Source organism: Gekko japonicus, unplaced genomic scaffold (assembly GCF_001447785.1).
Source record: "Gekko japonicus isolate JY-2015 unplaced genomic scaffold, Gekko_japonicus_V1.1 scaffold24, whole genome shotgun sequence".
Classification (NCBI taxonomy): Eukaryota; Metazoa; Chordata; class Lepidosauria; order Squamata; family Gekkonidae; genus Gekko; species Gekko japonicus.
The window spans coordinates 889,517-902,843 of record NW_015164665.1 but is presented as its reverse complement, the minus strand read 5'-3'; the positions used below and the strand labels follow the sequence as shown (position 1 = coordinate 902,843).

Below are 13,327 nucleotides of genomic sequence, written 5' to 3'. Positions count from 1 at the left end.
GTAAATACCACAGAGACTATGGAGGCAGCCTGGAACAGGAGTCCCCAGTGTCGCATCTGACAATACCTTTCCTGGAGTTCACCAAATGTTTCTAGAAAGTGGTGAGAGCCAGAAGTGACATCACATCCTTCCTGAACTCCACCCTCATCAGGCACTAGCCCTCCAAATTTCCCGACATTTGCCAAGGCAGTGTTGGGAATTCTGGGTACATGACATTTAGGTGCAATCCTACCTTCATTCACCTGCTGCAGTTTAGGAGAGAATATCACAGTTCTCAAACATCAAATCATTACAGTATGAATCAGTATTAGTCAATAAGTTAGATAAATGTTTTTGCCATGTTACAGGAAGAGATGGCAACCAACAGAATGTGCGAAATAAAAAGACCAAGAAATGTAAGATAAACCCAACACTGGATACCTAATTGACGGCACCATTTAGCCTATGGATGGCTTATTAAAATATATATTATAGTCCAATACAGGAGTCTTCAACATGGTACTTGTGGGAGCCATGGCACCCGCCCACACCGTTCCTGGTGCCCGCCAAGTATTTCTAGAAATTAGGTGGGGCTAGTGGGGCTTTTGAACAGCCAGGCTTCTGATTGGCCAGAGGAGATTTGAATGGCTGTGCTTTAGCTGCCACCACAGCACAAGGATCTTCACTGTGTGACTGAACCTAAACTATGGCTCCATTTTGTGGCTGGGTCTGACTTCTGCAGCAGTCATTTATGGCAGCTATTTTGTGGCTACACTCATCATGCGATGTCAGACTTCCAAAGGTGCCCACAGGCTAAAAAATGTTGGGGACCCCTTCGTATGGGAGATCACCAAAGAATCCCAGGGTCACTAATCAGAGGAATGCAATGGCAAACCACCTGTTGTTAGTCACTTGCCTTGAAAACCCTATTAAAGGTAAAGGTCCCCTTGCTCGAAAGCCAGTCAAATCCGACTCTAGGGTTGCGGTGCTCATCTCCGTTCCAAAGCCGAAGAGCCAGCGCTGTCTGAAGATGTTTCCGGCACTTTGCACGCGCACACAACTTCTACAGCAGTCAGATTAGCAACAGAGAATATCTTAACCTACAAGATACTACTAAAAGTTTACAATTGGCAATGTAACTAGAAATAAAAGTGTTATTTATAAACATACTCAATTCTCCGTGAATTACAATCATTTGCTATTGTGTTAAAGAGTAACCAAGCATCTTCACACATAGAACTAGTATACCAAGTTGAAACTAATTCACTGAAGTCAAGTTTGTTCTATTCCTTCTTCCTTTCTGATACAAAATATAATCTGCATTGCATGATGGCATAACATCTTAAACATCAAGAAATGAGGGGGAAAGGTAGTGAGAGACCAGTCCACTAAAGAAAAGTTCTTATCATACTAACTAGCCAAAAGAAAACAAAAGATCCAATTCAAAGTGCACTATGATGCTTATCTATTTTATTATTTATTGTTTGCCTTTCTCACTGGGACTCAAGCCAGAATATATAGAGTAAGTCATTACAATCAACAGGATGAGATATATAATAACAACTCAATAGGATTTGGATTGTAGAAATCTGGAACTAACAAGAAATCTGAAACAGAACTGAAGCAAATCATTAGTATTAACGTGATACGTTAAAATGATGCAAGAACTATATAATAGGATTCCTACTTATAGCAACAGACAGTACAAACTATACACAGTGATACAGACCAAACTCCCTCACTTTTCAAGACAGCCTTATCTCTGTAGAAAAGTCCTAGTTTTGCCTAGTTTGTGAAAAGCCAGGTGGGTGGGAACCTTCCTGACCTCTTGACAAAGGCCTTTCCATAAGGTGGGGGCCACAATGGAGAATGCATGTGTATGGACAGTTGTGGATTTAGCCCTTTTACAGGTTAAGCACCTGCAGAAGACCCTGTTCAGAGGATGAAAAGTGCCGTGTCATAGCATGGGGACAGACACGGTCCCATAGATATGAAGGAACCATGAAGGGCATTGTATATGATAGTCAACATCTTAAATTGAGCCCAGGAACTGATGGGCAGCCAATGTACTGACTATAAAATGAGAGTGATATGCATGCTTCATCTAAATCCTGATAATACCCAAGCCACAGCATTCTGCACCAACTGGAGTCTCTTAGTTGATTTCAAAGGAAGACTGGTACAAAGGGCATGACAGTAGTGAATGCTCAATGTTACTGTGATGTGGATCCAGGTGCCAGATCAGCTGCATCAAGGTAGATAGCCATCTTTGGGGTGGTACTGAATTGGAAGAAGGTGTTTTTAGCAGCTGCATTAACTTGGTTCTCTAGTAATAATGTTGGATCCAATATAACCCCACGGCTGTAAACCAAGGGTTAGCTGAATCTCCATAGAAAGTGGGGAGCACAATGGCCTTCAAAATCTCCACCTTCCCAATCAGTATTGCCTCTGTCTTTCCAATGTTTAGTTACTTTGTTCAGTCTTAGCCAATTAACCACAGCCACCAGACAGCAACTCAGGGCTTCTACCACACCATTAAGAGATTTGGATAAGGATGTACAAAGCAGAGTACTATCAACATACTGAGGACAGTCAATCCCAAACAATGAATGATTTGTTCTAAGGGCTTTACATAAAAATTGAAAAGCATGAGGGATAGGATAGCTGCCTGTAAAATTCCCCAGCTGAGGTCCCACACAGGTGATAACTGGCCTCCAATGGTGACCCTTAGACTGCTTCAAATCATTCCTCACAAAACAGAATCAAACACACATCCCTGATATCTACTTCTGCCTCGAAATGGTTCAACAAGATGGCATACTCCACTTATCAAATGCAGTAGATAAATCCAGTAGGACCAATGAAGAGACATGGCCTTGGTTATATTCAGATGGAGGTTCCAATGCTCCCTCTAAGCTGTGGAGTCTTGTGAGCAGAAATTCTACTTTGTGAGCTGCTGGCATTAAAGTTGTGAGCGAGCGGGTTGGCTGCTGCATAAATCAGTTTGCTCTGGAGCCATCCTTCCTGAGCCAAGGCAAAAATGTTTGAGCCAGAGGCTAAAAAACTGCGAGCTAGCTCACACTAACTCAGCTTAGAGGGAACACTGGCTTGTCACCTAAAATCAACAGTCTCTGCGCATCCAGAAATTCTCTGTCCTGTAGTGTGGCCTGAAGCCAGACTTCAAAGGAGGCAGTTTAGAGACTGGGCAAAATTTGCTGCATTTTTAAGCAGAAGGAGGATAACCACTTCTTTGAGTGGCTGAGGGGAAGGGTTAGTGATTGATTTATAACAGACACCAAGAACTCACTGATATGTGACAAATCAAACTGCTGAACGATTTTCAGGAACAATTGCCTACTGGCTGATGCTGCAGTCGACCAGGCCAACATTCCTGTTAAGCAGCTTGAGGTACAGATGAAACCTCCTACAGACCAGATGCAGTCTTTCCCATGGAGAATAAATTGCCCTTCTCATCAATAGTTCATTGCATTTTTTTTGGCTGTCAACTCAAACAAGCTTCAAGGCAAGAGACTTCAGAGGTGGTTTGCCATTTTCTGCCTCTGCGTAGCAACCCTGGTATTCCTTGTGGTCTCCCATTCAAGTAGTAACCAGCCCAGGGGTCCATCTAGTCCACCATCCTGTCTCACACAACAGCCAACCAGTTGCCCTAGAGGACCAATGAAGAAGGCACATAGGTCAAGGTATTTCCATAATGTTGCCTCCTAGTATTGGATTTCAAAGGTTTACTGCCTTTGAATATGAAGGTTCCCTTTACTTGTCATCACTTGTAGCCATTGATGGACCCATCGTCCATGAATCTGTCTAACCATCTTTTAAAGCACTGTGCTTATGCTACATCCACTAGCAGTGAATTCCACTGAGAGGCATTTCCTTTAGTCTGTGCTGAGTCTACTGCCCACCAACTTCATTTGGTGCCTCCAAGTTCTAGTACTACAGAACAGGAAGAAAAACCTCCCTCTATCCACTTTCTCCTTCCCGCAAATAATTCTATAAACCTCCATCATGTGCCTCCTTAGCCTTCTTTCTAAACTAAAACATCCTAGACTCCATCTTTTCCTTATTTAAAAGTTGTTCCAACCCTTTGATTACCTTTGTTGCTCTCTTATGTACTTTTCCCAGCTTTGCTCTATTGCAGGGGTGGCCAAACTGCAGCTCAGGAGCCACATGCAGCTCTTTCACACAGTCTAATTTAATGTTAATAAAAAGCAAATTTGCATATTTTCCAATAAAAACACGTATAATATTTATGTTTTGTGGCTCTCAAACATCTAACATTTATTCTGTGTGGCTGTTACGTTAAGCAAGTTTGGCCACCCCTGCTAATATTATTTTTGACATGCAGTGACCAGAAATGTACATAGTATTCCAAATGAGGTCACAACACAACTCTATACAAGCTCATTACAATATTTGCTGTTTATTCTTAATCCCTTTCCTAATAGTACCCAGCATGGAGTTTGCCTTTTTCACCACTGCTGAACACTAAGTCAACATTTTCATTGAGCTATCCACTGTAACACCAAGATCTCTTTCAATCTTGGTCTCAGCCAGTTCAAAAACCATCAGCATATATTAAAAGTCTGCAAATTTTTTTTGTTCCAATGTGAATCACCTTACATTTACTAAATTTGGACTTCATTTGCCACCTTGTTGCCCACTCATCCAATTTTGATAGTTGCGCTTCACAGTCCACTTTGGTTTTTACCATCCTGAATAATTTGATATCTTGGCCACTACAGGGCTCATCCCCAGTCACTGATGAATAAATTAAACAGCACTGGTCTTAATACAAATCCTTGTAGGACCCCACTGCTCACTTCCCTCTACTATGAGAACAATCCGTTTATTTATTCCTGCTCTGTTTCCTGGTTTTTAGCCAGTTTTAATCCATAAAATGACCTGTCCCCTTGAGCTCTAAGAACAATAATCACAAGTTTATTGGAAAAGGAGAAGGCCACCAGTGTGGGTGGGTGGGTGGGTGGGGAGACCAGCAAGTAGAATCACACTACTCCCCCAAAATAGCTCTCCCTAAAAACAGAAAACCACTCTAGACTTTTCCACTTACATAGCTTCATACTGGCCAAACAGAATCACACCAGACAGGTTTAGATTTAACAAGAGATGTTGCATACATTGCTCAAGAATGCTTTTGGTATGCTGTCAGTCCACTAGGCATTATACATAATTATTCAACTGCTGAGTAATAGCAGCAGTTGTTTTGCAAAATGTTTATGATTCTATTACAAATAAAAAAACTATTGAGAGGAAAAGATTTTTCAGAGTATGATAGAGAAACTCCTAATTTACAATTCATAGCATCTTAACATGGAGTATGGGGTTGTGCTGCAGACTTACTAGGATTAAGTGGTGCTGGATGCGAAATACAGTCATGGAACTTGCTGGACAACCTTGGGCCTGTTACTCTCTCTCAGCCTAAGCTACCTCACAAGAATAAAATGGAGGAGGGAAAAACAATGTACACTGCCCTGAAATCCTTAGAGAAAAGGTAGAATAAAAATGTGCTAAATAAATAAAGATGCACCAAGGACTACAAGGACACCAAAGCAAAAGAATGGCCATTCTCTCTTTGAGAAATAATCAGCAGTTAATAAGAGGACATGGACACTTATATGAAAGCAAGCTATGTTGACTTCACCAGTAACATACTGCCAGTGTGCTGTGATAACACATTCCTTGTAAGGCAGATATTCAGGAGAAAAAAATCATGGTCTCAGTCTTATATTACTGAAGATTTTTAGAGGATGCACTAGGTCATGGGTAGGCAACCCCTAGCATGTGTTCCAAACAGCAGCACGCCAGATCATTTTGCTCAGCAAGTCAGCTCCTTTGCTCCACCTCAAAAGAAGGAGTACAGCAGAGTTAAGACAGAGCACAACTCTGGGGCATTTTAAAACCAGAAGCAGTAATATCATCTGTTAGGACTTCCTTTGGGCCCACTTCCAATGAGTGCCAGAAGTACCAGGCTAACAGCTGCTGCTGTTTCTGCTCAATCAGCAGATGTGGGAGGCTGACAGTCACATGTGTGATATCACCACACAGGCAGCAGAGACAGGTGGTTTACATTCATCAGGCCTTGGATGGATCACTATGCATGGCTGAAGGCTGGTCTTACAAATCACAGGTAGTACACAACATGCTTAAGCCAGAGCAGATTTTTATTTCCCCTCTCCACGACTTTCTCTCTCAGCAGATTAAAAGCACAGAATACAATTAAGCAAATCTATTTTCACTGAAGAATTACAAAGCATCCTGTGGCTTTGAAAACTCATTGGCAGCAAACGTTTCCCATGTTTTCTCTATCCCACATATGTAAGAAATATTTCCTCGCTGAACTAACGCAAGCTATTTTGAGTTTAAGTTTTAATTATATAATCATTGTTCTCTTTATCTATGACCTCTACTTGTACTACACAAACTATGGAAGATATTCCTTTACAGCAACAAATTTGTGCTGGCATCATGCAGTCCAATCATAAGCACACGGACTTGGCAGAATGCCTGACTAGGATCAGGGAGGCTTATGCCCAGCTAAAGTGTACGTAGGTTGGCAAGCATGCAACACCCTCTAGCTCAGTGACATTTCTCAGTAAGTATGCTTAGGGCTGTGTTGTAAAGAGAACATGGGACTTTAATGAATGAATCACCACCACATCTCTAAAACTAGTTATTTGAATGTTAAAACAGGACAGTTTTCTTAATAAGAAAAATGTGTGAATGTATTGGAGGGAAATTGTGTTCCCATGAGTCACAGAGAAAAAACTGGGGCCACATTTGGATTTTTAAGCACCCACCCTGTGCAAGTATGGGAGGACAGGGAAGAGATAAAGAAATCAAGGCATAAGCTGTAGCTATTTGCCTAACTAAGAATCTAGCACTGCTACAGACCTTTATAGTTTCCAGAAGGACTGCTGTGTTACTCTGTTGTGGTAACCAAGAGCCCTGTAGTACCTTTAAATCTAACAAATTTACAGTGGCGGAAGCTTTTGTGAGATAAAGCCCACTTTATCAAATACAGTATTTGTTACTATGTTGTTTCAAGTTCAGGACAAGATCTAAGATTTTTTTTCACTCCAAAGATCTAAGATTTCATTTTTCACTCCAAAGTCCCAGAAAACAGAGGTACCAGAACCTCACGCTCAAGGTACACAGATCAACAAATGCACATAAATTTAATTAATAACAGATAATCCTCAGGTTTAGGATCCCCTTAGATAAGCTAAAAGCAAAGTTACAGAGCAGCATAGTTATGAGTGTTGTCCCTCCCAAAATACTGGATACATAGATGCTCTTCAAGTATGTGGTACATTGACTGAGCACACCTGGTACCCATAAACCCTTCAGGAAACAGCATGATCCTCTTGGTGATCACATGGACAAAACTGGTGACTAGGAGAAGTAGTGGGACAACATAGTTTGTGCTTCGTTCTTAAAGAAGTATTTTCCCAAAATGCAAAATCACTAATGGAGAATCTGTTGCATGGACAGCATTTAAATTGCATTCCAATGGCCCCGGTCACACGGGGCGGATATCGGGGGGAGGCGTGCTAATTGCCCCAGAGGAAACTAACGCGTGGCTGCCCGAGCACACGTCCCGGTCGAGGTCCCGTGGTTAGGGGGGAGATGCTGACCAGACGGGTATCCTGCAGCGCGGCACAGAAGCCGCGCCGTGCGATCGCACTAGCAATCGCTCTTTATGCGCATGCGCTGTTGCGCAACCTGCGGAGACGGGCGCCAGATGCCACGTAAGTCCACCAGAAACGCGATCAGACGCCCGCCCTTGGCCCGCAGTTTCCGGAAACTAGTACCGTATAAGTACTAGTTTTTTAATCCGCACCTTCGGCGGGGAGCCACAGGTTCACCACGGGAGCACTACGCTTCCCAGATGTTGGGGTGTGATCGCGCCCGGAAAATCCGCGGGACTCCAGTGCCTCTCCCACGGCAAGTTTGCCATCTGACCAGGGCCTAAGTTCACTTTCCTGGGAGTTAGTCCCATTAACTAAAATTAGACTTACTTCTGAGTAAACCTCAGAAGGGCTCCTTTTGCTATCAAGCCACAGCTGAGTTATGGCAACCCCATGGGGTTTTCAAGGCAAGAGACTTTAAGAGGTGGTTTGCCATTGCCTGCCTCCACGTCATGACCTTAGTATTCCTGGTGGTCTCTCTTTCAAATACTGACCAGGGCTAACCCTGCTTAGCTTCTGAGATCTGATGAGATCAAGCTAGCCTGGGCTTCCAGGTCAGGGCAACTGCACCCTTCAAATCCTATTTCAACCCTGAATTTTCTTAGGGACTTTAAGCAAGCATCAACCTCTCAGCCCAGTCCAATGTTCTTAATTTAAAATTGTTTCCTGCTTATCTTAAAACAAAAAACACTAGCCTACCAAGTAATAATATAAAACTATATTAAAGAGCACCAATATCTTACATATAATTTATAGTGGCCCTAAGTAAGGAAATCTATGGTACATAGGGACACATTCCTTCAGGAATACTCATTCCAGCCAGCATAGATTTCTCTCTTATACTTGATTTACAAGTGTCAGAAATCTTACAAAAAAGCATAAGTATCACTTGTGAATCCTGCTTTGTTTTAGTACATATGCTCAGATATGGCAGGAGTCTGTAAGGTAAATGCTTATCCCCTTGGCCAAAAAGATAAACATGATTAAGCTGGAATTATTTCCCAGTGACCTATATAATTTTGTCAGTTTGCCAGTTACTATTACTGTAAGCCATTCAATATCTTCCCCTGGACTGACCCTAAAAATAACTCTTACTTGGAAGCAATCAGGAGGTCGATCCAATCGATCAGCAAGTAGAATAATAATTAGTAAGCGAGATAAATAAACGCCTTAACTTGCCCGTTGCCTGGCTAACTAAAGAAATCCCTCCTCCCACTGCATCATCGTCCATCCTCAAGTAAGAGCGGATTAAGTTTGTTAACTTGAAAGGAGGCTGGTTTTCTTTGGCCAGAGTTTGACGGAGGGGGTGGGGCAGGCGAGACAAGGAAAACTCTGGCTTGAGTCATCCATCACACATGTTCTCACAAAGCCTGCAAGAAGGCATCCACCCTTCTCCTCCTGGCACTGCAAATTACAAAGGGATGTGCACGCCTCCGCAACAAGGTACACTGACAACAATCAAAAAAACCTTCCGATGCAAAATTCCAGGCGTTTCCCCCAGGTTAGGCAACAAGTGTGGAGCTGCTCCAGAAGAAATACTTTCAGGCACGTGGAAAGGGGGGGGGGAGTTTACAAATTTCCAGGGTCTGAGAGGAGGGACTGGTAATGTTGGTCCAGTCAAGAGCTTTGACAAGCCAAGCTAACAGATCTCCTTTTGTACGCCGCACTTACTGAAACCCAGACCGCCCATTACGGGGGGGGGGGGGTGGGGGGGGTGGGGGGGTCAGGGGAGAAGGCACAACAGCGAACTCCTTCACGGACGACTGTGCCCGGGCCCCGCCAGGGTGCTCCGAGTGACGTCATCCAGTGGGTCACAGGAGGGCCTTTCCAGTCTTTCCAGTCTCCCGCCAGCGGGACCACCCGTCCCCTCCTGCCCCACTTCTTCAAGAGCCAAAGGGGCGGGAAAGTTCCGCTTTCCAAGATGAAAATTCGACCCGAAGAAAGACACGTGGCAAGACAAATATGAAAGAAGCGAAGGCGAATACCTGACGGCCTTTTAGCCCTCCTTAGGAGGCCAGTCGGACAGGGTCCCTCGTCGCTTCTGTAATCTTCCCCCCACCCAGGTTGGATGCTTCCACCAGGATGATAATCCTTGACGGTCCGGGGAGCGGAAAGTTTTGTTTTCTACTTCAGGAAGAAAGCGACAAAGCAACAACTCCCTGAGCGGGTCGCGGTGTTGACTCAGCCCCGCTCAATCCTCTTGACGCTACTGCGCTGCCTGCCGAGAGGAGAAAGAGGCGGGGGAAGCGCTGCTAGCAGCCGCAGGTAAATCCCTCCCTGCGTCGGAGCAGCCGGGTGGCTGTAGACTGTAATCCTCCGAGCGCTGCAAAGGAAGGCAGGGAAAGAGGCTGTTTTCTTTACAAGCCGCCAGTGGTGGGCCCTTGTGAATGAGCGCGAAACAACTCCGCGGCACAACGAGCAAGGGAAAGGTACAGCAAACGTTGCAGAGAGGACCGCAGCGCGAACTCAGAGTCAGAGGGCCTCAAACGTGGGACTTGGCAGCTTGCAAGAACATGGGGCTGGCAGTTCAGGGAAAATCAAGCCTGAACTCTCCCTAGAAACTAAAATGACCAAAGTGAGGATACCGCACTTGAGTCATACTATGAGAGGACAGGACTCACTGGAAAAGATGATAATGCTGAAGTTGAAGGCAACAGGAAAAGATGAAGACCCAACGTGAGATGGATTGACTCAATAAAGGAAGCCAGGGCCCTCAGTTTGCAAGGCCTGTGCAAGGCTTTGAAATGGAGGTCGTTAATTCATAGCTTCACTGTAAGTCAAACGTGACTTGATAGCACATAATATGCCCAGTGCGGCAATCTTTTGAATGCTTAAATTCCATCAAACTAAAGATTTAGTTCTTAGTAAACATGCACAGGGTCAAACTATTTTCTTCTTAATGGAAGCCACACTTGTTTGTGGGCACCCGCTTTCTAGCCTCCTGGGTGCCTCTTAAGCCATTTTTGGTAGAACCACCAGCTCCCATAAACGCCACACAAACCCACTGGCTTTGACACTGAACTCAAATGAAAACTGAGTGCTTCTTCAGTTCTGGTGAGCCTATGTTTACTTGGAAGTGAGTTCCACAGAGTTGATTGTGACTTACTCCCTGGTTTTTAGGTGTTTAGGATTGCTATTTTAATATGTTATTTATTTCTAGGCTGCCAAATGTTGCTCACTCTGCCCCCCCCCCCAAGTTAGTTATATTCTGCCTTTCCCTTCCAGTTATAATTCAAAGAAGCAAAGATATACAAAATAAGTAAATCCTCATTTGCCCCTCACCCCAAGAAAAACCAAGACCAATTCCACAAAAGCAGTTGTTCCGGCCTTGGTCTGCCATTTCCCCTGGTTATTTGTTGTTGTTCAGTCGCACAGTCGAGTCCGACTCTTCGCGACCCCATGGACGAGATCTCGCCAGGTCCTCGTGTTTTCCGCCGTCCTCTGAAGTTTGCTCAATTTCATGTTCGTTGCATCTATGACACTGTCTAACCATCTCATCCTTTGCCGTCCCCGTCTTCTTTGACCTTCAATCTTTCCCAGCATCAGGGTCTTCTCCAGTGAGTGTTCCCTTCTCATTTGGTGGCCAAAGTATTTGAGCTTCAGTTTCATTATCTGGCCTTCCAGGGAACAGTCAGAGTTGATTTCTTTTAGGATTGACTGATTTGATCTTCTTGTAGTCCAAGGGACTCTCAAGAGTCTTCTCCAGCACCATAGTTCAAAAGAATCTATTCTTCGGCGCTCGGCCCCTGGTTATACTGCTCAGTTTTCCACTATTTACTGCGCGGCCGCATTTTGACCCACATTCCCCCCCTCCCCCAATTTCCCCTGTGTCTTCTGGAAATTGAACAGTACAGCGGGGGGAAACGGCAGACCGAGGGTGGAAAAACTGCCATAACTCATGGAGTATTATATGAAATTAGAACTACCCCATACTAGTTTAGCCAGAATCAGTAAAGGCTGAGACTACAAAAACATGGGTCAAGGCCAGAGTATTCACAGCATTATCATAGCCGAGAGAGAAAATGCATCAGCAGGGTATTGAGGTTAGAGTGCTGGATAAGGATCTGAGATATCCAGGTTGCTATGAGATAAAAATGAAGGAGAAGAAAATGATGCAAGCCACTTTAAGTCCCTACAGGGAAGAATGGTATAGAGCCAGTTTGGTGTAGTGGTTAAGAGTGCGGACTCTAATCTGGGAGAACTGGGTATGGTTCACCACTCCTCCTCATGTGTTCTCTCAACAGTAGTTCCTGAGACAGTTCTCTCTGCCCCACCTACCTCACAGGCAATGCACCTACTAAGTTGTAGAGTTTTGTGAGCAAAAATTCTAATTTGTGAGCTACTGGCATTAAAGTTGTGAGCAAGTGATTTGTCTACTGCATAAATTTCCTCTGGAGCCATCCTTCCTGAACTAAGACAAAAATGTGTGAGCCAGAGGCTAAAAAATTGTGAGCTAGCTCACAGTAACTCAGCTTAGAGGGAACACTGCTCACAGGGTGTCTGTTGTGGGGAAGGGAAAGGAAAGGAATTGAGACTCCTTTGGGTAGTGAAGGGCGGGATATAAATCCAATCTTTTCTATAAATGAAGTAAGTAAACAAACAGCAATTCTTAAAACAATGATGCAATACAAAACAGTATTATTTTCCCAGAATTGTAGTTAAGGGACTGGTAGTGGAATCCTTAGGACACTTTTCTGGGATTAAGCCCCATTGAATAGACCAGGGGCTGCGGTGGCTCAGAGGTTAAGATACGGAACTGCAGACAGGAAGATTGGTAGCTTGGCAGTCCAAGACCCTAGTGCCACATGACAGAGTGAGCTCTCATCTCTGGCCCCAGCTCCTGCCAACCCAGCAGTTCAAAAGTAAGAAACTGCAAGTAGATAAATAGGTACCGCGTCGGTGGGAAGCTAACAGCATTCCGTGCGCCTCAGCATTTAGTCATGCTGGCCACATGACCTCAGAGAAGTCTTCAGACAGCGCTGGCTCTTCAGCTTGGAAACAGAGATGAGCACCGCCCCCTAGAGTTGGATTCAACTGGTTTTCGAGCAAGGGAAACCTAGACATGTTTAGGATGGCACTGAAACTAGGAGACCATTTGAACTAAGGCCACCTAATGGACATGGAGTTTCTTACGTGAATTGCATAGTGTGTACACCATAGGGTAGAGTGACAGTAAAACAATTTCAAAACGGCAGAATGTACAATGAAAATCGGAATACACAAAATTATTTAGCATTTTATTAATAGGAAATACTTCTCTGTTTATGATCACAGTTTTTTGATATTTATAGTTTTGGATGGTGTGTTCCTGTGAATAAAACAAAGATTAACATGATAGTTTGGACAGAAATAGATGAATGGATGAGAATTGGTGCTAGAAGGGCAAGGAGAGAAAAGAAACCTGAGTAGTGTAGGACAGAGCCCCAGAGATTTGACATTTGCTCCCCTTTCTTCTGCAAATGGTATTGAATATCAGTCTAATTGCAAAGGCGATGGTTAACAGGGTGGCATTTCTGCCGACTGCCTACTATGGTGCCAACTGGCCAGGAGGAAAATATCCCTTTAATAAGAAGCTTAATGTGTGGAATTCGGCAATTGAAGCTTTTAATGATATGGAGGTCTAT

General features: G+C 43.9%; 1 protein-coding gene across 1 annotated transcript in view; it reads right to left on the bottom strand.

Moving 5' to 3' along the window:
• FAM160A1 (family with sequence similarity 160 member A1) overlaps positions 1 to 8,866 on the bottom strand; it is a 128,728-nt gene extending 119,862 nt beyond the window's left edge. The window contains 1 exon segment of the mRNA XM_015409042.1: positions 8,799 to 8,866. The gene's annotated coding sequence lies outside the window, so the exon portion shown is untranslated.
• Between the last annotated feature and the right edge of the window lie 4,461 nt (positions 8,867 to 13,327).